We start from the raw sequence: 26469 nt of genomic DNA, 5'->3' as shown, positions 1-26469 counted from the left end.
GGTAGCCGAATACCAGACTGGTGGGTATCTGCTCCCTGGACAGTGCTGCCCATTCGAAATGTGGCTGAATTCCTTGTGCTTCCGCCATTTTAGCGTTCCGTTAACCACCAGTCGCGTTCCATGCTAGCAGCTGATTCTTTTTTCTTAAGAACTTACACTTCAGTGTAATACTTTGTAGACATTGCTTAAGCATCAGAGTTGCATGGTAAGTAGTTTGATATTTTAGTCTTGTTTACCACCGATATGTAATATTTAATGAAAGTTGTGAGCAGCATTGAAATGAAAAAATTCGTTACATGTTTCGGTAGCTCAATCTTGTTTTTCAAGTGGTTCCTGTGCCTAATTTCGGATATTGCTAAGGTTCCTTACTTCGATTGCAATTAGTTCGATATTTTAGTCTCGTTTATTAGTCATATATTTATTGAAAGTCGCTTTTAATTGCTATAATTCATTGCATGTTTCGCTAATTCAAACTTGTTTGTCAAGTGGTACCGGTGCCTAATTTTCGATATTGCTAACGTGTCTCATATCGACCATATGAGAAATGGGCCCCCTTACAGATTTCGCTTTTTATTTCCTTTCAGGAGAACACTGGGAAGAAAAGAAAGTGTTGGGCAGCGGAAAACTTGAGGAGAAGGTGTTTAGGATGTTTCCTTTGGGTACATGAACTGTCTGCTAGGACTGAGCAACCTGGCTAGAAGGTGTACAAATGTGAAAGCTGCAGATGATATCCTCAATATAGTTATTAAGTGCGTCGTTATTGTAAACGTATTGGAATATCCCAACATTACTTTTTGTAATAAAACAGTATTCCTACAGGTATGCAGTCTTGATTTTTTCTTACGAAATAACGCTATCCGAAATTAGGTACCACACTATCTGAAACTGCGCAAACTTTTAATACGCTCTCCAAAGTGCACAAGTTTCTTTCACAAATTATGAAACGTAATCTGTTGGATTTTGCTATAAAAGTCTATGTATACCGAAAATCTATTATGTGGTACATACGTCAGTCATTTCTAGGAGCTTTTTAATCAACCGTGTCCTTAGCTTTCTTTACGTAGCCGAAAATAGGGCACCTCACCCAGTATCATGTTAGAGCAAAACGGAAGCAAATTTTTCACAGACACGCCGCCCGGCTCGCTGGAAGGTTAGGAAGAGGGTGATGATGATGATATTTCGGATCCCCTGCAGCCGTCCGCGTTTGATATATTCCTCGGCAGCGATGGCATGTTCCAGCAGTATAATTGTTCTCGTCATAATGCCAGAAACGCGTTGCAGTTGTTTGAGGAGGTTGCCAGTGAACTCACGTCGATGTCTTGGCCACCTAATTCGCCTGATCTCAACCCGATGGAAAACATCTGGCACGACATATGGCAACAGCTCTGCACACACAAAGCATCGGCCGCACTATACGGGAATTGGGTGAACTGTGTGTAGAAAGCTGGCCCGAGACCTAGCAAGGATTTGTCGGATCCACTTCGCGCACAATCGCGGGTATACTTCGTTCAGAAGGTACACCAACACGCTGTTAAGCAGATTGTCATAATGTTTTGGATCATTAGTGTATGTAATCAGAAGATGAAAAAAAGTTATTTGAAGAACATTTCACGAAAATTTAATGTTAGCTTTGAGGAAAAAGATGCATCTGGCTAGTGGTATTTTCAGTCTAGTTTGTGCACATCTCTTGTCTGATCCAAGTAATGACAATACGAATAACGCAACCAGACTTCAGCGTAAGGGAACCACACACATGGTAATCAGCAGCGAGTCGACCAAAGTTTTTGTACGTTTTACGGCACAGACAATGTGTTTTGCATTGATGTCACATATCGTCAGCGTATTAACAGCCAGGTCTTTATCATCGCTAATAGCACCTGTGTCATGCTTTCAAGGTTTAGACACTTCACGTCAGCGCGATGGAGCGAAAATAACACCAGACACTAATTTTAAAAAATATTTACATTCGTGACAGTAGACAGACTATCTATCTGGGTTACACGAAACGCGCGTCTGTTCGCTTACTTAAGGAATATGACGTGTGTGTTTCAGTGGTTGCCTTTGATCTTCTTTCTGTATACAATCAGAATTACTCACACGCTTTGACGCAGTAGTTATGTACACAGGAACATATTTTATACACTTCATGAAAACAATCTATTTCTCTAAAAGTTTTAAAATACAAATAATCTAGGCCCGCCTGTCTTTGTCAGCACTGTTTATTGTCGCTACGTAGCGGGCTGCCCCTCGTAAATCTCTCAGTCAGTTATCATGGGCAGATATGGAATCGTACCTTAGATTAGTTACATTATTAATTGTGTACATCACTCTTGTCGTCTTAAATTTTGCATTACTCTTTTCACAGAGCTCTAATAATGTCATTATAATAGTACCAAGATCGAAACCAGTTACCTCATTAATAAATTTTAAATTTTAACAGCTTACATGCAATGCTAGACTGTGTTTAAAAACTTTCGTTCTAACTGTTTGATCGCTGTTTCCCAGGAATAGTGTTCCAACTTGAGCTAAATCTATTTAACGACTTCACATCACAAGATTATTGGGTCATAAGTGCATTTAAACTAGAATACTGCAATTAATAAGGGGGAAATTGTTTTTTGTCACTGAGCACGTTTCTATGGTTTCGGATCGGGATTTCCATGACAGCTCATTTCTGGTCGGCCAATCCACTAGAAGACTGAAGAATTCGTCAAGTTTGTTTCTCGGAACTCGGCCTTTTCATAGACTTCAGGCGCAATATCATTGTTTCGAAATTGCAATAAACTCCTGGAAACCATGAAATGTTATTTTATTTGTGACACGATCGGAAGCGGTTGTGAAAAGATTGAAAAAATGTGGAATTCTTCCTGTCTCACTCTATTAATTGGAAAACTTTTTCATTCAAAAGCCTTTATCGCTTAAATATCAGGTAATACCGAGAATGTGTATTTGCTATTATCTTTATACAGATTAATTTTAACTGCAATACGTTCAGAGTTGAATCCTAAGCACTAATAACACAAATTACACAAATAAAATGTGAGTCTTAGCTCCAGAAGTGTCTGTTGAGTTCCATAAAAAGTATGAGTTATAAATATACTTTTGTCGGCCTTTCATTTCAGTATATCACTGCCGAAACGAGTCTTTTGACTGTTATAATGGTTTGCACTGTATTTCATTGTACTATGTTGATAACAACATACATTCGATGATGAGACAATCAACTGCGAATTGAGAAGAACAACAACGTCTAGACTGGCAACACTAGAGAAATAAATAACTTTACTTGCCCACGACTAAACAACTTCTAAACGACCAGCATAGAGCCGTAAATACAAACTAACAATGTAAACTAGCTCGCTTCACATCTTGTCGACCGAAATTGTCCACATGATCTAGACAGCATACAACTAATATTTTACTGTCAAAACTATTTATGTTTTTAATGCAGCGTGATTAATTTTAATAACATGGTACATATCTGTGATTTTTGGCCCGACCTATGTACTAACAATTTCCTGTCTAATGGCTTGTACCAGTGATCAAAATCGTTCAAATGGCTCTGAGCACTATGGGACTTAACATCTATGGTCATCAGTCCCCTAGAACTTAGCACAACTTAAACCTAACTAAACTATGGACAACACACAACACCCAGCCATCACGAGGCAGAGAAAATCCCTAACCCCGCCGGGAATCGAACCCGTGAACCCGGGCGCGGGAAGCGAGAACGCTACCGCACGACCACGAGATGTGGGCAGTGATCAGCGTTATCGAAGAGTAGTGAGGTTATAATAACAACTGCCTTAGTTATCACGAGTATCGTTCAATAAAGAATGCTCCAATTTCTTTTACAGTCGCTAATACACGCCATCATGCCATCGCGACATTGGATGCCGCCTGTAGGTGTTTCAGGCACGAGACGCGGTATCAAAACTATGTAAGCTGAGCAGACATGGACGGGGGATCACCCTAGCGAAGATATGGGTCCCAAATCCGGAAATCCATTGAGATAATCGATTTTGGCAAAGGACAGATTATTATTACACAAGGCCTGTGAACGAGTATCTCGAAAACGGCGAAGCTGATCGAATGTTCATGTGCTACTGTCGTGAGCATCTGTGGAAAGAGCTAGAAGGATAGTGAAACCACCATTAGGTGCTAAATGGATGGACGTCCACGACTCTTCACAGAACATCGGGTTCGGAGGCTTGTCTGCTGTGTAAAGTAGGACAGATAATGATCTGTAGCATCTCTACCGAAAGAGTATAATGCTGGTGCACGCACAAGTGCTTGGGAGCACGCTGTACATCGTACATTGTTGAACAGCGTGTTCCATAGCAGATCACTCCTACGTGTTCACATGTTGACCCAGCGACATCGTCAATTACGTTTGCAGGGGGCACAGGGCAATCGGGATTCAAATGTCGATCAATGGAAGAGTGTCTGCTCTTCGGGTGAACCACATTTTTGCTACACTAGGTCGCCGGGCGTCTCCACAAAGAGCGTCATCGAGGTGAACGGTGGCTCGAAACGTGCAGCACGCCACGGACTCAGGGTGATGGGAGCAGTATGATGCTATGGAAGACATTCTTCTGTGCTTGCATTGGACATGCGTACAGCTGCGGACCACCTCCATCCTTTTATGCTTGTTATTTTCCCCCATGGCGATGTCATCTTTCAGTAGTATAACTGTCCATGTCTTGGAGCCAGAACCGCGCTACAGTGGTTTGATAATCATGATAGTGAACTCACATTGATGTCTTGGCAACCGAATTCGCCTGATGTAAATCCTATGGAACCCATCTGGGTCGCTATCAAGCGCCAGCAGCGCGTACAGCAATCAGCGGCCCGTTGTTTACGGGAATTACAGGACCCGTGCGTACGCATCTAATGCCACATACGTCCGCAAACCTACCAACAAACTTTCGGATCCCTGATACGCAGAATCTGTGATGTTTTTCGTCCCATGCACGGACAGACTACATATTAAGCAGGTGATCGTAATGTTTTGGCTCATCAGTGTGTATGGTTCAAATGGCTCTGAGCGCTATGGGACTTAACTGCTGAGGTCATCAGTCCCTTAGAACTTAGAACTACTTAAACCTAACTAACCTAACGACATCACACACATCCATGCCGGAGGCAGGATTCGAACCTGCGACCGTAGCGGTTGCGCGCTTCCAGACTGTAGCGAATAGAACCGCTCGGCCACCCTAGCCGGCCATCAGTGTATATTTAAGAAAACGCCCATGTAGGTGCTTCAAATTTGTTGTCTGGTGTGGAGCAGAACTATAGGGGCCCTATGCTAGACACCTGTTAGAAGCAACGTACTATAATTGATCCTTGGTTGCGGAGACAGAAGATCTACACTCCTGGAAATGGAAAAAAGAACACATTGACACCGGTGTGTCAGACCCACCATACTTGCTCCAGAAACTGCGAGAGGGCTGTACAAGCAATGATCACACGCACGGCACAGCGGACACACCAGGAACCGCGGTGTTGGCCGTCGAATGGCGCTAGCTGCGCAGCATTTGTGCACCGCCGCCGTCAGTGTCAGCCAGTTTGCCGTGGCATACTGAGCTCCATCGGAGTCTTTAACACTGGTAGCATGCCGCGACAGCGTGGACGTGAACCGTATGTGCAGTTGACGGACTTTGAGCGAGGGCGTATAGTGGGCATGCGGGAGGCCGTGTGGACGTACCGCCGAATTGCTCAACACGTGGGCGTGAGGTCTCCACAGTACATCGATGTTGTCGCCAGTGGTCGGCGGAAGGTGCACGTGCCCGTCGACCTGGGACCGGACCGCAGCGACGCACGGATGCACGCCAAGACCGTAGGATCCTACGCAGTGCCGTAGGGGACCGCACCGCCACTTCCCAGAAAATTAGGGACACTGTTGCTCCTGGGGTATCGGCGAGGACCATTCGCAACCGTCTCCATGAAGCTGGGCTACGGTCCCGCACACCGTTAGGCCGTCTTCCGCTCACGCCCCAACATCGTGCAGCCCGCCTCCAGTGGTGTCGCGACAGGCGTGAATGGAGAGACGAATGGAGACGTGTCGTCTTCAGCGATGAGAGTCGCTTCTGCCTTGGTGCCAATGATGGTCGTATGCGTGTTTGGCGCAGTACAGGTGAGCGCCACAATCAGGACTGCATACGACCGAGGCACACAGGGCCAACACCCGGCATCATGGTGTGGGGAGCGATCTCCTACACTGGCCGTACACCTCTGGTGATCGTCGAGGGGACACTGAATAGTGCACGGTACATCCAAACCGTCATCGAACCCATCGTTCTACCATTCCTAGACCGGCAAGGGAACTTTCTGTTCCAACAGGACAATGCACGTCCGCATGTATCCCGTGCCACCCAACGTGCTCTAGAAGGTGTAAGTCAACTACCCTGGCCAGCAAGATCTCCGGATGTGTCCCCCATTGAGCATGTTTGGGACTGGATGAAGCGTCGTCTCACGCGGTCTGCATGTCCAGCACGAACGCTGGTCCAACTGAGGCGCCAGGTGGAAATAGCATGGCAAGCCGTTCCACAGGACTACATCCAGCATCTCTACGATCGTCTCCATGGGAGAATAGCAGCCTGCATTGCTGCGAAAGGTGGATATACACTGTACTAGTGCCGACATTGTGCATGCTCTGTTGCCTGTGTCTATGTGCCTGTGGTTCTGTCAATGTGATCATGTGATGTATCTGACCACAGGAATGTGTCAATGTAGTTTCCCCTTCCTGGGACAATGAATTCACGGTGTTCTTATTTCAATTTCCAGGAGTGTATAAACATTTGAATGTTTGAATGTAGTGTACGGTTTTGATGCGGTTGGCAGGAGTACAGTTGGGCAATGGCTAAAGAGACTTCAAGCGTCGGGAAGAGCAGAAACTGAGCTCCATGATTCGTCACCTTCAGGTCGTCCTGTCACAGCCACTGCTCCCGACATGCTGAATCGTGCGGATGCCGTTATTCGTGCTCACAGTCGCGTTACAGCTCGACATATGACTCTACAGCTATCGGTGAGCGATGTAAGTACGTGTGCAATGATTGAGGCTCTTGGATATTCAAAGGTGTGCTCAAGATGGGTTCCACGAATGCCAGAACAAACCGCAAGCTTTAAAGAGAATGCATTTTATCTGAACTGCTGGGGCAGTTCAAGGTCAATGGACAGGCCATTGTGACAAGGATTGTTACAGGTGACGAGACCCAAGTACATCGCTATGACTCTGAAACAAAAAGGCAGTTACTGGAGTGGCATCACCAGCAATTACCAGAAAGGAAAAAATTCTAGGCATCTGCTGCTGCTGGTTAAGCGATAATGGCACTCTCTTCAGACACTGAAAGTGTCATTCTCGTGGATGTGTTGCCAAAATGGTCAAGCGATAATTCAGGGGCATATGTGAAACCACTGAACAAAATCAGAAAATTAAAAAAAAATAAAAAAAATAAAAGAAAACTTGCTCTAACAGGAGAAAGCACGCCCAGACAGAAGTCTCACAATCCGTTGCAATCCGTAAACGCATCGCCAAGTTTTATTGCAAATCATTACCTTATCCACCCTACACGCAAGACCTGGCTCCCTCGGATTTCCAGCAGTTGGGACAACTTAAGAATTAATTACGTGGGACACACTTTGAAGATGATGACTGCGTAATTCACGCAGTGAAAACATGGCTTCGAGCATAGGTCAACGGCTTGTACCAACAGAGAACATATGCTGTTACACAATGCAGTTGTTACATCATAGACTGTGGCAGACACTACGTAGAAAAGCAGTACATGTAACAGAAATGTTAACTGATATTGACACAAAATTCTAATTCTTAAGAATGAATGTATTCTGAGAAAAAAAATTGTGGAGCATTGATTATAGAACGACCCTCGTATGCTACCTGTGAACTCTGTAACAGGACCGCTGGCTTAAACCTGGTAATATCATCAGCCGGAAATATAAATCTCAATAGTTGTTCCCTGGCTTATAACTATGCGATTATTAGCTGTACTACATAACTCAAGAAATCGTTAGTGTTTGGACCCATACCAACTGAGTCAGTGTCTATCGGCAGTGCAGCATTTTTGCAGGAAGTGGAACGCGGAAGGAGCTTTTAGGCTTGTTAGAGGACCAAATGAGACGTGTGATTAAGAAGACTCATTAACGAGCGCTTAGCAGAGAATCGTAGCGGAAATTCAAGCGAGCTACTGCATTTAATTGGAGGAAAGGAATTTTATTGGAAGTTAGATACAAAAGAATTGACGACAGACACGAATGGATATCTTTATTGTACCTTCCCTCAGAAACATCCACGACACTAAAATATATTAAAGGAATTTTATTAGAATGTAGATAAGGGAGAAGAAGCACAGCGCGTTTAAATTTGATCACCCACTTCTTCATGGTTGAAAATGAAAGGATGCGGTCTTTAGAAGCCATAACCAACTTTTGACGTATTTCTGGCGTCAATAAATCATTCAGAACGAAGTGTGTCAAGAGGCACGGTACCACAGTTTATGCAGTTCAGCAATCGTAAAACAAATACATTAAAAGCCCACACAAAATAAATGATTTTGGAAATTAAGTGGGCGCTTCGTTTGAGTAACTGAGCAGCAAGTACAAACATGGCACAAGCTATTGGACTTATACCACTGAATATTCTATCTATTTTCTGCCCGGCTGACTCCTTTTATACCATGGCTTCAGCAGTGATAGATCAACCGGAGGTGATGTTTGTGTTCACGTTGTCCGTGCAACCGCAATACAGTACGATGATTAACACACCGACAGTTGAATAAATCAATTTTCAACACGCGACAAAGTTTCAGAACCTTGTTTAGGTTCTATTAGAAACCAGTGTAATCGATTATTCAGTATAGTGGAGAAAAGGATCTTACTTCTGTGGGAAGGTGTTTGAGCACTGTTTATTGTTAATAAATGACGTTAATTATGACAACAGTTAGTGGAAACGTAGGTTGGGATTAAGCTTTGTGTGTATGGTACATTTCACAGTAGTTACTATTTTTAGGAGAGTTTTTCAGAAAATATACTGAATCATTTTTCTTGATTGGAGATTCTCGACGTCACGTTAAATGCCAGCCAAGCAGTAATGAACGAATCACATCAGCATGTAAATTACATAAAAGCGTAAGACATGTCAATAACAACCGTAACAGTAATAGACGAAAAGTAAAGTTGTACGTAAATGAATACGAAAATGATCTGAATGTGAAACACGCTTAGTGGTTATTTAGATCTGACCAGTTGAAAATAATTTCACCCACGCCACACCAAGACCAAAAAGCTGAATGCAAATTCTGGATGAAAGTTCATAAAATAAAGGAGGCGTTTGTTGTATTTGTGTATCACTTCACGTTAGCTGTCTAGTTTCAGCGAGTTTGGGAAAGAGAAATCCCTACAGAGAATTTTTGCCAAGAGTTCTTCGATTTGTGACATTTCCCTTACATTTAAGAAAAAAATCCATGAAATTTGGTTCGATGTATTGTGTTGGCGCTTTATCAATTCATTTGCCGAGAGAAGTACCTGAGCATGGCGTATGTACGTACATTTGTAGATTTGTGTGAAAACAGTAACGTTGATTACTTGTGCGACCTGCACTGAAATGTGCCTCAGTGCATTCCACAGTATTTGTTTCGTCGTGCTGTTTGTTGGCAAGCCAGTTTGGCAAAGCGGATCGTAGACTTTACTGCCAGGTTCCAGGGAACTAGGAGCGGGCCAAAGGGCTTCCCACTGCTGAGTATATGTCAGAAGATTTCTAGTTCCGATATTAACCTCCTAAACAAGGATGCATCATTGAAAAAAAATTAGGTTTTTGCCTGAAACGATACTTTGACTAGCAATAATCTCATCCCATCAGACAGAAATATGAAATACGAGGGCGTGATGAAAAGTGATGCTTCTGAATGTATTATGTGAAAACTATTAAAGCTTATTAAATTAAACGAACGTTGTTAACATTATACGTCTTTATACTGCTTGCTACGTACTTATTTTTCAACGTAGTCACCGTGGCGATGAACACATTTCTCCGAAAGAGAAACCAGTTTGTTGATGTCACTGTAGAATGTTTTACTTCGTTGACGCAGCTACAGCCTCACCTCTGCTTGCAACGCCTCCTCACTATCAAAATGAAGTTCTCGAAGGCGCTCTTCAAGCTTTGGAAACAGATGAAAATCGGATTGAGCCAAGTCGGGGCCGTTTGGAGGATGATCGACGACACTGAATCCATGGCATCGGATTGTTGGAGATGTCGCAGCGCTTGTGTGTAATCTTGTATTGTCACGCTGAAGACGAGAATGCTCCACGTGCGGCCGAAACCTTCTCGTTCGAAACTCGGTTACTGCATGCCGTTTCTCACACATCGGCGTAGCTACGTTGCACACCGCCATGGTACACGCTACAATTCAAAGCCCTCTAAAGGCAGAAAACTGCAAATATGTAGACATGAAGAATAAAGATGCTGAATATTAATAACGTTTGTTTTATTACACTACTGGCCATTAAAATTGCTACACCACGAAGATGACGTGCTACAGACGCGAAAGTTAACCGACAGGAAGAAGATGCTGAGATATGCAAACAATTAGGTTTTCAGAGTATTCGCACAAGGTTGGCGCCGGTGGTGACACCTACAACGTGCTATGAGGAAAGTTTCCAATCGATTTCTCATACACGAACGTTGTTGTGATGCCTCGTGTAAGGATCAGAAATGTGTAACATCTCGTTTCCGACTTTGATAAAGGTTGGATTGTAGCCTATCGCGATTGCGGTTTATCGTATCTACATCTACATCTACATCCGTACCCCGCAAGCCACCTGACGGTGTGTGGCGGAGGGTACCCTGAGTACCTCTATCGGTTCTCCCTTCTATTCCAGTCTCGTATTGTACGTGGAAAGAAGGATTGTCGGTATGCTTCTGTGTGGGCTCTAATCTCTCTGATTTTATCCTCATGGTCTCTTCGCGAGATATACGTAGGAGGGAGCAATATACTGCTTGACTCTTCGGTGAAGGTATGTTCTCGAAACTTCAACAAAAGCCCGTACCGAGCTACTGAGCGTCTCTCCTGCAGAGTCTTCCACTGGAGTTTATCTATCATCTCCGTAACGCTTTCGCAATTACTAAATGATCCTGTAACGAAGCGCGCTGCTCTCCGTTGGATCTTCTCTATCTCTTCTATCAACCCTACCTGGTGCGGATCCCACACTGCTGAGCAGTATTCAAGCATTGGGCGAACAAGCGTACTGTAACCTACTTCCTTTGTTGTCGGATTGCATTTCCTTAGGATTCTTCCAATGAATCTCAGTCTGGCATCTGCTTTACCGACGATCAACTTTATATGATCATTCCATTTTAAATCACTCCTAATGCGTACTCCCAGATAATTTATGGAATTAACTGCTTCCAGTTGCATTGCTGCTCGCGTTGGTGGAGATCTAATGACTGTTAGCAGAATATGGAATTGGTGTTTTCAGGAGGGTAATATGGAACGCCGTGCTGGATCCCAGCGGCCTCGTATCACTAGCAGTCGAGATGACAGGCATCTTATGCGCATGGCCGTAACGGATCGTGCAGGCACGTCTCGATCCCTGAGTCAACAGATGGGGACGTTTGCAAGACAACAACCATCTGCACGAACAATTCATCGACGTTTGCAGCAGCATGGACTGTCAGCTCGGAGACCATGGCTGCGGTTCCCTTGACGCTGCATCACAGACAGGAGCGCCTGCGATGGTGTACTCAACAACGAACCTAGGTGCACGAATGGCAAAACGTCATTTGTTCGGATGAATTCAGGTTCTGTTTACAGCATCATGATGGTCGCATACGTGTTTGGCGACATCGCGGTGAACGCTCATTGGAAGTGTGTGTTCGTTATCGCCATACTGGCGCATCACCCGGCGTGATGTTATGGGGTGCCATTGGTTACACGTCTCGGTCACCTCTTGTTCGCATTGACGGCACTTTGAACGCTACATTGCAGATGTGTTACGACCCATGGCTCTACCATTCATTCCATCCTTGCGAAACCATGCATTACAGCAGGATAATGCACGACCGCATGTTGCAGGTCCTGTACGGGACTTTCTGGATACAGAAAATGTTCGACTGCTACCCTGGCCAGCACATTCTCCAGATCTCTCACCAATTGTAAACGTCTGGTCAATGGTGGCCGAGCAACTGGCTCGTCACAATACGCCAGTCACTACTCTTGATGAACTGTGGTATCGTGTTGGAGCTGCATGGTCAGCTGTACCTGTACACGCCATCCAAGCTCTGACTCAATGCCCAGGCGTATCAAGGCCGTTATTACGGCCAGAGGTGGTTGTCGTGGGTACTGATTTCTCAGGATACGCACCCAAATTGCGTGAAAATGTAATCACATGTAAGTTCTCTGCATTTCTTCTTGGTGTAGCAATTTTAATGGCCAGTAGTGCAAAAAGCTTAAAGAGTGTTAACATAAAAAATTCCGAGGCGTTTGTTTTCAATACGTCCTCGTGTATCAGACTGTAGCTTAAGTGAATTAATTTTATAACTGTAACCGAGGTGGATATTACTATAGTCCTAGTGTAGATGCATAAGCCCAATGCCTAAGTCTATTCATTTCACATTTTCTTAACGTACACCAGTCACTTAATCACTACTCTGATGTCAGAGCAGTTCGCCGATGGGAATCATCGACGGCACAACTACTCATTCCCGTAGCGGAAAACGTAGCCGACAGCTACGATACAAACAAGGCAACAGCGACGGTATTACGCAGCAGATTCTGAAGTCGGGGCAGCCGCAACCTGGATATATCATTTGGAAATGATAAGATCGCGTTAGCAGCGAGCCCTTTATTTATAAGCACGACCAGTTTCGCAGCTTTTCAGCTGCATCATCAGGCGCAATAAAATCGTGTTCAGATCGAGAAAATAGAATTGCGTGACCTAGCGCTCATAATCAGCAAAGTTTGGCTAAGCAGCTTTTCTCGATCTGAACATGACTTGATTTTATTGCACCTGACAATGCAGCTAATTCGGTGCGAAACGGGTCACGCCTCTGAATAGGTGACTTACAGCTAATGCGGTCTTTTCTTTCCAAAAACGGTCTGTATTTCTAGACACTGAAAGGGCTTTCTACGGGTTGTGACATAACGGTCTTGTTTGTTTCCCCGACGCAATCTTCTGTTTCACACAATCGTGTCTCGCGGAACTTCCAACACTTGACGTTTAAGGCAAACAAATGACATATCACGGTATTAAGGCTGTAGCATTCTGGGCTCCCGTTTCGCTTCTACATTATCGATGTCCCACAACCGATAATATTTTGGTAGCCATCTATGCTGACAACACACCTACCCTGGCTCAGGACTGGAAATTATTAAAACTTAAATCACAATTACAGACTGCACACAGAACTGTGGAGCCTTGACTGAAAAAAAGGCGTATTTATCATAAATCTCGTCGAGTTCGAAGCAGTTCTGTTCACACACAGGCCGAAACGTTTTGCACTAACATAAAAAATGTAGTAAAAAAAGAACACTACACACACAGCTGCTATGCTTCTGTGAGGAAGTCAGGTCCCTCGGGATCTGGCTGGACCCGAAACTTACTTGAAGGACCACATTCGATGCGTCACCAACCGAACACACGCTAGGCACAAACAGCTCTATACAATGCTTAACAGCAAAGGACTCTGAATAAAAGGGTCACTAGTTCCATGTACATAGCACTTCTTAGTCGGCTGACGACCAATGCAGTTCCAAACTGGAGGTATGTAGCTCAAAATGAAATGAAATGAACACATTTGCGCCGCCTCGAAATTACTTAATGTGACTAGGCACAGACCGATGCAAGACATGCAGGAAGAGAGTCAGTGACGTTTGAAAGATACCAACAGGGATGTGCAGCCATGCTTACTCCAGTGCCATTGCTGGCTGCGCTAGATTTCTCGGTTAAGAGTCCGTGGTGCGAATAGTCCGATCGAACTGTTCGCACAGATTCTTGATTGGGTTTAAAGGGGGACGTTGATGAAAAACACACAATATTTCATAAGTGCACCAAATCCACAGTTTGGGAGATATGGCAATGAAATTTTGTACCATGTTTTACATGAAAGTAACATATTTACATATAAAATACTTTTATTATATGTATTCAACTCTTTTTTTAAATGAAATTTGAAATTTTATTTAAAAAATACTGTTTGTTCCTTTTTCTCAGAAACTATTCAAGAGATTTCTAGATAAATTTCTCTGTCTCATCTCTTTATATGTTGGAAACGTCTCTCATGAGGTTTTCGGAATAGATCAAATAGGAGAATTTTCATAATTTTTTAACTGTAATTCAACAAGTACAATTTTAAATTCATGCAAAATTCCAAGCAATTTGCCCCATACCTCAGCTTGAAATCATAATTTCAAAATTTGCTCTTGAGGCAACGTTTATTATGTTTACAGGAAATGTGTACAAAATTTCATAATTCAAGCATTCATAGAATCTGAGGAAAAGGTACATAAACTTTAAAAAACAAACTTTTTAGGAAACCCAATTAAAAGTTCAACGTAACTTTTTTCCTTACGTCACATTTTTAGAAGGCACCACATTTGTAGTCTGGGTCGTCTTTCTCTTCAAGGCTTCTCCTCTCGTTTCTCGTTGTCTGTTGTTGTCTGTCTTCATTCCTTTACCAGGTCTTCCACTGACTTTTCAGCTGCAGAGACGCGCTGTAAATCTATTTTTCTCAGGATGTCTTGAAACTCATTCTTTATAATACCTTCATCCTCCCGACGTTCCCATCATTAAATACAATAACTGCATCATAAGTTGCAATTCTGACAACTGTAGCAGATGCAAATGCGTTTTTAGGGCATCGTTTCCATATGCGTGAATTTAGAGACTCATCTGGATTTTGGGTTTTGCCATGAACACACTTTTTGAGAAATGCAGGTCGGCCAGAGATGATCTATAAAACCAAAGAATATGTATCACGCCCTTCTAGGTGTATCCCGCACACGTTTTGTTGAAAGTAATACACAGAATCGTTGTTCACTGAGCTAGTGTTGAAAGGCTACTTCAAAACGTGGGCGTGGCAGGGAGACCGCGTCGCACTTTTAATTAATTTTCAGGCACTTTGGATGCGATTTCAACATTGAAACTTTGGGAACTTATTGTCCACGAGTTGTGCTACCAAATAAAAAATAAATAGAAAATTGACATGTTTGGTCAATTTCATTAACGTGCCCCCTTAAATCCTGTGAGTTTGATGGCCACGGTGTACGGTAAACTCATCCTGCTGCACTTCGGAAAACGCAAGTACATTACGAGCTGTGCGACACGGTGCATTGTCCTGCTGGAAGATGCCATCGTGAAAAGAAACAGACTGCATGTAGCTACGTAGCCCCCAAGGATAGATGTATACTTGTGTTGATCCACTGTGCCTTCCACAATGACGAGATAATCCAGGGAATGCCACGAAAACATTCCTCATACTATAACGCTCTTTCCTTGTTTGTTTTCAGACGTTTCACGCTGTACACGCCAACTGCTATGTGTCTGATGGAACATAAAACGTGATTCATCTGACTAGGACACCTGTCGCCACCCAGCGGAAATCAAGGTACGGTCTTGACGTGCCAAATCCAGCTTTCGTCGCCGATGAGCAGCAGTGAGCGTGAAAGCACAAACCAGGCGCCTACTGAACACTCGAGGAGACGCTGTTGGTAGTGCCTTGGTTGATGTGGGCGCTCAGTTACTCAGCAGTTGAGCGTGTGTTCGCCCGAACTCTTCTCCTGTGCAGTCGTTCACCCCTGTCGTCTACAGCCGGTTTTTCACCACAGTTGCCCAGGCGCCGGTTTTGGATAGTGCCATTTTGCCATGCACGGTATACTTAAACAACGGCGGCACTCGAACAGGTTACAAACTGAAATCGCCCCTTTTCCACATTGTGATAACGTCTACCGAGTTTTATCGCGGTCCCTACCCCCCCCCCCCCTCTCCGGGCACACTTTGCAAGTCCTCCACTGCTAGCGCGGTCGCTTTCCGCCGGTGAGTGGTTATTGCATGACGACTTCGAATGTAGGGTGTGGTCACATTAATAGTTATTGGACAGTGCATATAGAACAAGGTACTACGAACTGTAAGAAATGCTCGACAATACACACTCACAGATCACATTCTCGATGAATTCCACAATTCCACCTTGGAACGCTCGTGGAGGGATTCGAGAAAATCGCCACACAAGTGATTTCGGGATAACCAAGGGATCTACGATCACGACCGCGGGTTGAGACATGAAAAACCAAAAATCACTCTTTTGTAGGAACAATTAACCACCTACGGCAAGCTTAAATACGAAGACGCAGTGCTCCAGTCTTTCAGCAACAACTGATCGGTTCCACCATCTACCGTTACACAATCCACCATCAGGCTTTCACAGGGAAGCTGGCAACATGCAAACCTCAAAGAAAATCCACACGATAGTTTTCACTGAGCGGTCGATTTTATAATCAAATTGAACTTGCTGATGATGAGCTGGGCGTCTTACAGGATCTTGGTCGCTGCCGTTGACCAAACAGTCATCTTATGTGCCCAGCAACAACGCTAACTCACCCCCTAATAATCTTGCATCTTCGCATAAAGTAGTTTGTCATGAATGGCTGGGAGACCGTAAATGGCAGGTTCCTTCGTGCCCACAGGCACCTTTCCTTCGCGAAGTGCACAAGGGTATCTGTTAAGTGCAGATGACTGTAATGGACATGGATGTAGCGTATTGCCATGTTCGTGTTGGAGACGATAAGAAAAAGGAGACGGAAAAACCTACAGATAGGCTACTCCTATCCAAGAGCACCAGGGGAGCCGCCGAGCCTAACCTCCCCATCCGGTCGCCAGCAACAGTGGCACAAGCCCTCACTCCAAGAGATGCTGCGGAGCCGTTCGGAATTGTTTACATTAGCGGAGGGTTCGGTGATCAGGAATTGCACGCCAACCAATCTTCTGTCCTCTCTGCCGTAAAGGTAAATATGCTAACAATGCACGGCGTACCGCAATGGCTACCCATCTACATACTGGCCGCGCCCGGCATAGCTTAATTTCGGTGATATGACGGGAACCAAGGTATCCACGCAGCCTCGCATGACTACCGCTTCCAACAACAGATTCCACCAACAGCCCTACTATCAGTCTACACTGCCGCTGAGGATTGTCTCCCACGGATTACCCTGGCACTTTTTCCGCTTTGCCCTTCAAACCGCCTACGCAATACATCCCAAATGGGGCCATCCTGTTGGGTAACCAGAGTTATGGGTAACATCGAAGATTGGTATCCTGTGAATCCCACGATAGCAAACTACCACCTTCGCAAGTATGGGTGCAGAACATTTTGTGACTGTCATCTTGCAAATACGGGCGTGGAGAAGCTCCAGATTATTAAAAAAATTATTTTCAACCTTTCACAATAATAGAAGAGCAAGCGGGCCATCAAATAGACGAATACCAACGAGGCCTCAGGAAAGGAAGACATAGAGCGTAACAGATTTTATTACTGAAGAGCATCCTCAGAATAGAAGCAATAAGAGGTAGAAATGATGTTTTTGCGTCCGTTGACTTTACACAAGCAGATGACTCGACTGACGGGCAGCGCTTTTCAGTATTTCGGAAGCGTTGGAAGTAGATGAAAAAACTATGGCAATTATAAAGCAAACGCTAATGGAAACCATATCCATAGGAAACTGCCATGGAGAAGTGTAACAGTCCATTCAGATTGAGACAGAAACTGGACAGGAAGATGAACTATCACCAATTTTGTTTTTACATCGTCTGGAAATAATAACGAAAACTTGCAAGGAAGCTAAGAAAGAAAATGGAGTAGAAGGAATTTGTTTAGACCCAAAGAAACAGGGTTCGAAAGTGTAGTATCCGACTTTCGATAATGATTTGTACTGTTAGCCAACGATAAAGCAGAACCTCTAATAAAAACTATACGAAATACCAGAAAAAGAGGACTCATTACCTTCGACGAAGAAACGGAATACGTGGAATACGAACATGATGTAGAAGCTCGCCGGAATATAAAGTTTGGCAGAATCAAGAGGACAGATAAATTCAAGTGTCTTGGTGAATGGATCTGATCGAATGGGCTTGATAAAGAAGCAAACAAAAGATGATCCAGAATATGAGAAAAAAGAATTCCTGGCAATATGAATGTTCTCTCGTGGAGGTGCATCTGAAAAAACTCCAATCATGTATTTGTTTATGATGTTAGTGTAGTTTTTAAGGATCTTTCAGTAAATCATTCGAAATGGTCTTAGAATTCCGTGGACCTATTTTCAGCACTGTCATAAATTGCATCTGGAAATTATAAAATGCGGGAGAACTCAGAAAGATTAATACATATTAAGACCATATCTGTAATAAAAAAATTAACAAACACATACAATTAAACATTTTATGAAAGCTGAGCGGTTAAACAGCACTGTACCGGCAAAAGCTGTTATCGTACCATAACTACAGAAAACAGGTGTTATGTGTTTGGACTATCTGCTGAAACAGTGAAAAAGGGGGGAACATACAGACATTTCTCTGGGTTTTAATGAAACTGGAATACATAGAAAAATGCGGATCACACTTGTATATATTCGTGCATAATAACCTGGAATGAGCTGTTTTAAGTGCAGAATCTTCTCGAGGATAGCACTTACGTAGGTTTTCGTAGCGCTCATTTGTACTTTGGAGTTGCGTAGTGAACAGTCTCAATGTTCGCTTGCATTGCATAGAAATTTGACAGTGGTACAGTAACATCTAGAGGCTGTAAGTCATTCAACGAATGTCTCGTTTTGTGGCGTAATTTTCCCGTTGATTTCTCGTCATGTTGATAACGCAATGACTACTCCAATGTAGTCCGATAGCAGCATAAAACGAACCCAATATTTAAATGAGGTTAAATTATAAGCAGATGCACATAAAAACAGTTCTTTGCAAAGAGCTGTATTTTATGTCAATTGTCGCCGCTCGCCACAAACATAAAACAATAACTCTAGTATCGCCGCCTAGGTAGTCTGAGGTAATCTGACCGTAGATAGAGGCGAGAGGTCGGTTTCCCACAGGTAAATCGATTATAAACATTGAAATCGATTCGCCGAAACCTCCAATTAGTCCCGCGGTATCCAGATTAGACCGTGAAATGATCCGAAGCTGGGAGATAACAGGATATCGTGTACCACGTTTCTCCAAATTGTTGGGACAATGGCTGCATATAGCCAAATACAGGTGCGAATTTACTACTTTGTGAAGAGAGGCTACGTACATGTAGCTCATTTATGGGCACTACTGACATTCTATATCTTATAACGACAATGTGAACAAAAGGTTTCATTTGTAGATTGCAAATCATAATCATCTCGATTTCTAGAGGAAAACTAATAATAACTCGTAACTTCGCCCTGAAACACTTGTCCATTCTCTGGAACGTGACTACTGAGTTGCTTTTTTTTGTGGCACGTTCTCTCTCCTTGATACTGATACTACTGGTAATACAGATACTTTTATCAATACTGATATTAAGTTAGGTGATCTTCGATGTCATGACAAATGCATTTACATAAATCTGCATACCATTTCCCCAGTCCTTGGTGGCTATTCGATGCCTGACAGATTCAAAATTTCCTAAAATTTTGCGGTACAAAACTTAGGAACCAATTGCAACCGGATGTGAAATAAACTATACGAAACTACTATTAACAATGAATGAAGTAGACGCGGCTTAAAAGTTCATAAAAGGAAGCTATCCATCAGTGAAATTCAGTCACTGGACAGCCACAAGTACATGCCATTACATTGATTTCCACACAAAGTGAAAAACTGCAATATGGAGACAATTTCATACAGTTATAGACAAATCTCCACTGACGATCTTCTGCCGGTACCTGCAGAGAGCAGTGTGACAACGTGGTACACCATACAACAGACGTCATATTGAAGAGAGGGTGATGGTATCTGATACACCGCTAGAGCAAATGTGCCTATTGACATGGTGAATCGTACTCAACACATATATGTATATAAATCTACTTATTTAAATTTAGAGCCGCTTCCGGAGGTTGAAAGACCCCATAAATGCAGCTAATATACCCATAGCATGAGCTAAGTCTGAGAGAGTTCCAGCAACATAGCCATACAAACGTACATTATCCTCGTCATACTCGCAGGTGCGTATTCCAGCAAGGCAACACTCCATCACATACTGTCAGCTGTGTGGAAGGGTTCATCACAATACAGTAGTAGAGTGCAATTTCTTACGCTGCAGTAAGCCTTACAAAATAACCATGCCGTAGGTCAACGTGAAACTTGATTAGAAAAATAAAGGTAAAAAAAGAACAATAAATGGAGAGAGTGAAGAGATATAGAGAAAAAGTCTAATTTCATTCGAAACACTGAACCATGTTTTGAGGCGAGCACTCAGAGCCAAAATCATGATTTAGATTTGATGTAGTTTGCCGCTTACTGTTAATTAACTGCATATCGCAAGAGAGCGGTTCTAGTCATTTTTTTCTCTGTTCAACCGTATTATTTGCAAGTCTACCTCTCCAGATTGTATACCAATTAGGTAGTATGCTGATGCAACTGCTCTGTACTCAACAGCCATATAAAACCGTTCGCTCGACGAAAGATCCATACCCAGAGACTGGGACTGGAAAGTTGCACTAGTCATATCAATATTCAAGAAAGGCAGTAGGCATAATCCACTGAATTACAGGCCCATATCATAATGGTCGATATGCAGCAGGATTTTGGAACCTATATTGTGTTCGAACGTCATGAATAACGCGAAGAGAACGGTCTATTGACACACAGTCAACACGGTTTATAAAACATTGTTCTTGTGAAACACAACTAGTTCTTTACTCACGCGAAGTTCTGAGTGCTATTGACAAGGGATTTCAAATTGGTTCCGTATTTCTAGTTTTTAAAAAGGCTTCTGACACTGTACCACACAAACGGCTTTTAGTGAAATTGCTTGCTTACGGAATATCGTCTCAGTTATGTGACGATTCGTGATTTCCTGTCAGAGAGATCATAGTTCATGGTAACTGGGAAAGTCATCAAGCAGAAGTGATTTCTGGCTTTCCACAAGGTAGTGTTATAGGCTCTCTGCTGTTCCTTATCTATATAAACGATTTAGGAGACAATTTGAACAGCCGTCTTAGGTTGTTTGCAGACGATTCTGTTGTTTACCAACTAATAAAGTCATCAGAAGATCAAAACAGATTGCAAAACGATTTAGAAAAGATACCTGAATACTGAGAAAATTGGCAGTTGACCCTAAATAACGAAAAGTGTGAGGTCATCCACATGAGTGCTAAAAGGAATCCGTTAAACTTCGGTTACCCAATAAATCACTCAAATCTAAAGGCCGTAAATTCAACTAAATACATTGGAATTACAATTATTAACAACTTAAACTGGGAGGAACACATAGAAAATGTTGTGGGGAAGGCTAACCAAAGACTGCTTTTTATTGGCTTAGAAAATGTAACAGATCTACTAAGGAGACTGCCTACAGTACGTTTGTCCATCCTCTTTTAGAATACTGCTGCGCGGTGTGGTATCCTTACCAGATAGGACTGACGGAATACATCGAAAAAGTTTAAAGAAGGGCAGCACGTTTTGCATAATCGCTAAATAGGGGAGAGAGTATCACTGACATGATACAGGATTTGGGGTGGACATCATTAAAAGAAAGGCGTTTGGTGCGGCAGAACCTTCTCACGAAATTTCAATCACCAACTTCCTCCTGCGAATGCAAAAATATTTTCTTGACGCCACCTACATAGAAAAATCATCACAATAAAATAAGGTAAATCAGAGCTCGAACGGAAAGCTATATGTTTTCGTCTTTTCGGCGAACCATACGAGACTGAAATAATAGAGAATTACTGTGAAGGTGGTTCGGTGAGTCCTCTGCCAAGCACTTACGTGTGATTTGCAGAGTAGACACATATCTTCCATGTTCTTCATATAGAAAGATTTGTTACCCGGAATCGTTAAATTAGTTAAAGAATTCAAGCAATCTAAGATGTTTCTTACAGGAAAATACAAGGTTTGTGCTAAATATCTTAAATCTAATATAGTGACATGGTAATACTTCAGTACCAGACTAAAGGGAATGATTGACGGGAAATCAAAATGTTCGTTGACTATAAAGGAAGAAAAAACTGCAGGTGAAATGCCAGTAAATTACAAGTGATTATTTCCCAAATGACACTAACTGCTGTTGTGGAATTCTCTGAAAATTTACGCTGGTGTGAGCACCGGTCAAACATATGATAAACTATATTATTCTTGCCTAGTTAAGTCCAGGTCTTTTCTACTGTTCATCGTTGATTCATCATCGATAGTCCTACTTTTGGCTAAACCATTGTTTAGTATTGTCGGAAACTCTTCAATTCTATTCTGACAAAGAACTAACAGGTCTGTTCCCACAACTAGCATGCATGAGCATAACAATCTTTCTGAGTGCATATAAATGTTTTTTGACTCTTAAAACGTATTTGTTAACCCCCTACTATTTTGTGGATGTAAGAAACTTTGAGAAGTGTTGTACTGGCTAAACAATTGCACTCCTATGCCACGTGAGCGGGGTCTAAATATTCGACGGAATAGCGGCTTATGAAGGAAATCGACCGTTTCGGTTTAAAAGGAAACCTCGTGGTATTTTTTTAAAAATAGATTTAGAAAAGTCACAGAAAAACTAAATCAGCGATGGATTAGGACTTCGCTTCTGCAATGCAAATTTATTTCCTTAACCACGATGTTTTCACAGATATGTCAACGAAAGTAGAATCCCGTTCAGTACAAGGCTACACTCGATCTTACTCTATTTTTTATTCAGCTGATGCAGTACTTCAGTGACGGCATTGACATTTGTAGCCATACGCCTTTTCTTCCGATATTAATTCTAAAATAACTCAAACCTGATGTGCGATTAAACAACGGATTTTCGCACTGACATCCAAGTCTGAATATGAATGTTTAAGCAGGTATATTTCGTGTGTTTCATTTTTACATTTTTTGAGGGGAATCAACCAAGTGCGACAAACACTACAGCAAAAACAAGTCGTTCAGAAAGAATCGGTGCACTACTCATCATATTAACCTTTCGGCATACCTTGTGAGCTGTGTGAACGCACCGTTTCACTTTTTGTGTCATAGCATCTACACTCTGAAAACAACCGAGACGTGTACGAAACATGGTATTTACCATCATCGATCGTGTTTTGGTCAATGAATTTGAAACGTCACTGCCGATGCTTTAATAAAAAAAGTGAAATGCTTCCGTAACCTATAAAAAGTTGAAGCACCTAGAGCCTGCACGTGTTCCTAACCTCACCATTGCATGGGCAATAATATGATACAGTTGTGAAAGTTACAGATAAAAAGGTTTGAAACACTTTGTTGAAATTACATGTGCTTCTGTGGGTTTAAGGGACCTTATGATCTCGTCCCTGGGGAACCTTTTGACCAGAACGTTGCTGTTAACACAGTCTCATAGGCGTTGCGAAGATTAAAGTTTCATAAATTGTCAAATAGCCGATTATTAATGGAATAGCAATATTTTAACTAAGTCACATGACAAACAACATAACGACACATTACGCACAGAGCGATAAAAAGTAAAGTGATACAGAGGAAACACTCCCCAAACGAAATTTCTATTAAATTCAATTGTTTCTTAGTATCTATAGAACTGTGGAGACAGCAGCGTTATGAACCAAAGTTCAGTCGAAGATGTACATTACTTGAAATACTAACTACAGCGCAGTGGTTATTAATAATGTCCCACATACAAAAAAAATTTATAAAATTCACTATTTGAGACTTGCATAGTTGCAAATGCATGAGAAAATTTCGAGAAAGTATGGAATAAGCGTAAAGAGAACTGCAAGAACTTAGGAAAAAGATATTGATCGAAAGACGTCACATTGACTAACTCGCCTTTAAAGCCATAATAATACTAATAACGTACATTAATTAAGCAGAATGGTATATTTTATTGCAGCTGTATAAATATTTAGCTCTTCGTTAGTTATTTACTTTAGGGGTACAGGGCAAGAAGTAAGGCTAGAAATAACAGTCCCCTTAACGAGGCTCAAACAATCACACGAGGGTTTTTCAAAACGCTTTTGCTCCAAAGTAAGTTGAAAAGTACTAAAAAAACAACGAATTAAAATTAAAATTATACTGGGAGTACATATGCTACTGTAAAATGCAATATAATCACAGCCAGAACGATACGAAACAGAAGATAAAAAGTTCCACCGAATCTGTAGAAAGAATTTATCAGCCTCATGGTGTATTTTGATTTTGTAGCTTCTGAGGTGCATTTGTAAAGTCCCACTAGTAGATAATTTGCGTATGGTTATGCTTATCGTCATGTCAACGCTTGGTTGGCAGAGGATACAACGTCAGCCTCTTGAATTATTCGACCATGACCTAGGTTAACAGGCGATAGGTTCGTATTAATCTACACACTATACACTAGAAACCAAATTTAAAAATAAATTTGAATTAAAGACTAGGAGTCGCACGAATTTTAATTTGCTACACAATTATTTCATGTCACACACTATAATCTGTAACATGAGTTTATGATAACGCAAATTATCACACAAAGATTTCCGTCTAAGGGACGAAAGGGTAATATTTTTATTATGAATCGTTTCTACGTTTGTTAATATGACAAGCAATACACATGTTTTTTCCTACTTTACTACGTGAAATACTAAATTCTCAGCTAAGGAACACTAAAACTGCAGAAAAGCTAATTCATAACTAAACAATATCCATTTAGAATTTTAGCGGTTACTTGGACCTAAACGAAGGGCTAATTTCGCGCTTATGACATTGTAGGATGTGTTGCAGATTTGTGACATGTTTCGCAGCACACGTACTTCTGACTAGCTTAGTACAATATTTACGCTGACAATAGAAATGAGTTTTCTAAGTATTATTTTGAATCGTTGCTACGTTTGTTAATATGACAAGCAATACACATGCTTTTTTCTACTTTACTACGTAAAATACTAAATTCTCAGCTAAGGGACACTAGAACCGCAGAAAGGCTAACTGATAACTAAACACTACCCATTTAGAATTTTTGCAGTTACTTGGACGAAATCGGAAGGCTAACTTCGAGCTTATAACATTGTAGGAAGTGTTGCAGATTTGTGACATGTTTCGCAGCACACGTACTGCTGACTTGTGTAGTACAATATTTACACTGCAATAGAAATGAGATTTCTAAGTAGTATTCGAAGAGTTCATAAAAGTAGCAGTCAAATGACAAAATAATTGTTTAACATTGCCCTTAGGGAAGCACAGTGACCGATAAAATTATATTAAAATTATTTCAAGTTCTAGATTGCATGTGCTTGGTGACCAGTTTCGGTCTCTTGTAACACCGTTATCAGACGATTCTTTTTTAGTCTGTAAACGAGAGTAAGTAAAGAAAGGTGATATGATGGTCTTATACGATACCAACACCAGTCATCAGGTCTACAAGTTACATGCAATCTAACTGTTTTATTGAAACAATTTTAACAAGTGAAAAAGGGTTCTGAAACCGGTTTAAAGGTAACAGCACATTTTATAGTGTCAGGACATCGCGAGATTCAGTAAGAGATTACCGACATCAGAGGATACCCAGAGGAAGATAGGTCAGATTTGATCTCTCGTCGCCATCAGTAAGGACACAATACCGTTTAAATCTATAAGGATAACGCGCATTGAAGAACCCGGGAAATTGTAAGCTTTCCCTTCCCGAATACGAGTCCACTGTCTTCAGCATTGCCGCCAGCTTCTTCGGTATGAAAGACCTGCATGGCGTATTGTGCACTTGATAGCATGTCGTACTACGACTAAGTAGCACCGAAAGTCAGATGGACCAGAAAAGACACGGCGCAATGCGGTGAAGACGAGTGCCGGGCGAAGGCGCAGCAGGGCTCGCGAGCGCACTAACCTTGCGGTGCTCCCGGAGAGCTGTCGTGCAGTGGTTGTCGGCGTCGCCGTCGCCGGCGTGGTGGAGCTGGCGTCTGCGTCCGCTGCTGCTGCCGTCCCGCGTGCAGCGCTACGGCCGGTGCGTCGCGACGCTCGGCGTCCGCCTTTATATAGCGGGGCCCGCGACCAGAGCGCCGGCGCCGACCACGGAGGGGGACCCAGGCGGTGGACGGTGCTGGCCCGGACACGCCGCTGCGCTCTCAAGCCAGGACCCCAAATGTAATCGTACTGATAACTCTGGTCAGAAATTTAAAATCTTCAACGGTGCCTCAATTAAAAAAAACATATTACTCATCATAAGTTTCGATCTCAGAGATCGTCATCACCTCCACAATCCAGCCAATTTAGAGGGGAAGGCACAAACATCGGCACACTCTTTTGTTTTTGACTTAAACGTACTCGAGACACCCTGATACA

General features: G+C 42.4%; 1 protein-coding gene across 1 annotated transcript in view; it reads right to left on the bottom strand.

The window, feature by feature from the left end:
• Window positions 1–26129, bottom strand: part of LOC126356015 (serine/threonine-protein kinase meng-po) — a 159423-nt gene extending 133294 nt beyond the window's left edge. Inside the window, exon 1 of the mRNA XM_050006666.1 lies at window positions 26015–26129. The gene's annotated coding sequence lies outside the window, so the exon portion shown is untranslated. The remainder of the gene's footprint in view (window positions 1–26014) is intronic.
• Between the last annotated feature and the right edge of the window lie 340 nt (window positions 26130–26469).

The sequence above is a fragment of the Schistocerca gregaria genome, chromosome 3 (genome assembly GCF_023897955.1).
Source record: "Schistocerca gregaria isolate iqSchGreg1 chromosome 3, iqSchGreg1.2, whole genome shotgun sequence".
NCBI classification, from domain to species: Eukaryota; Metazoa; Arthropoda; class Insecta; order Orthoptera; family Acrididae; genus Schistocerca; species Schistocerca gregaria.
This window is presented reverse-complemented; position numbering and strand designations above follow the sequence as displayed.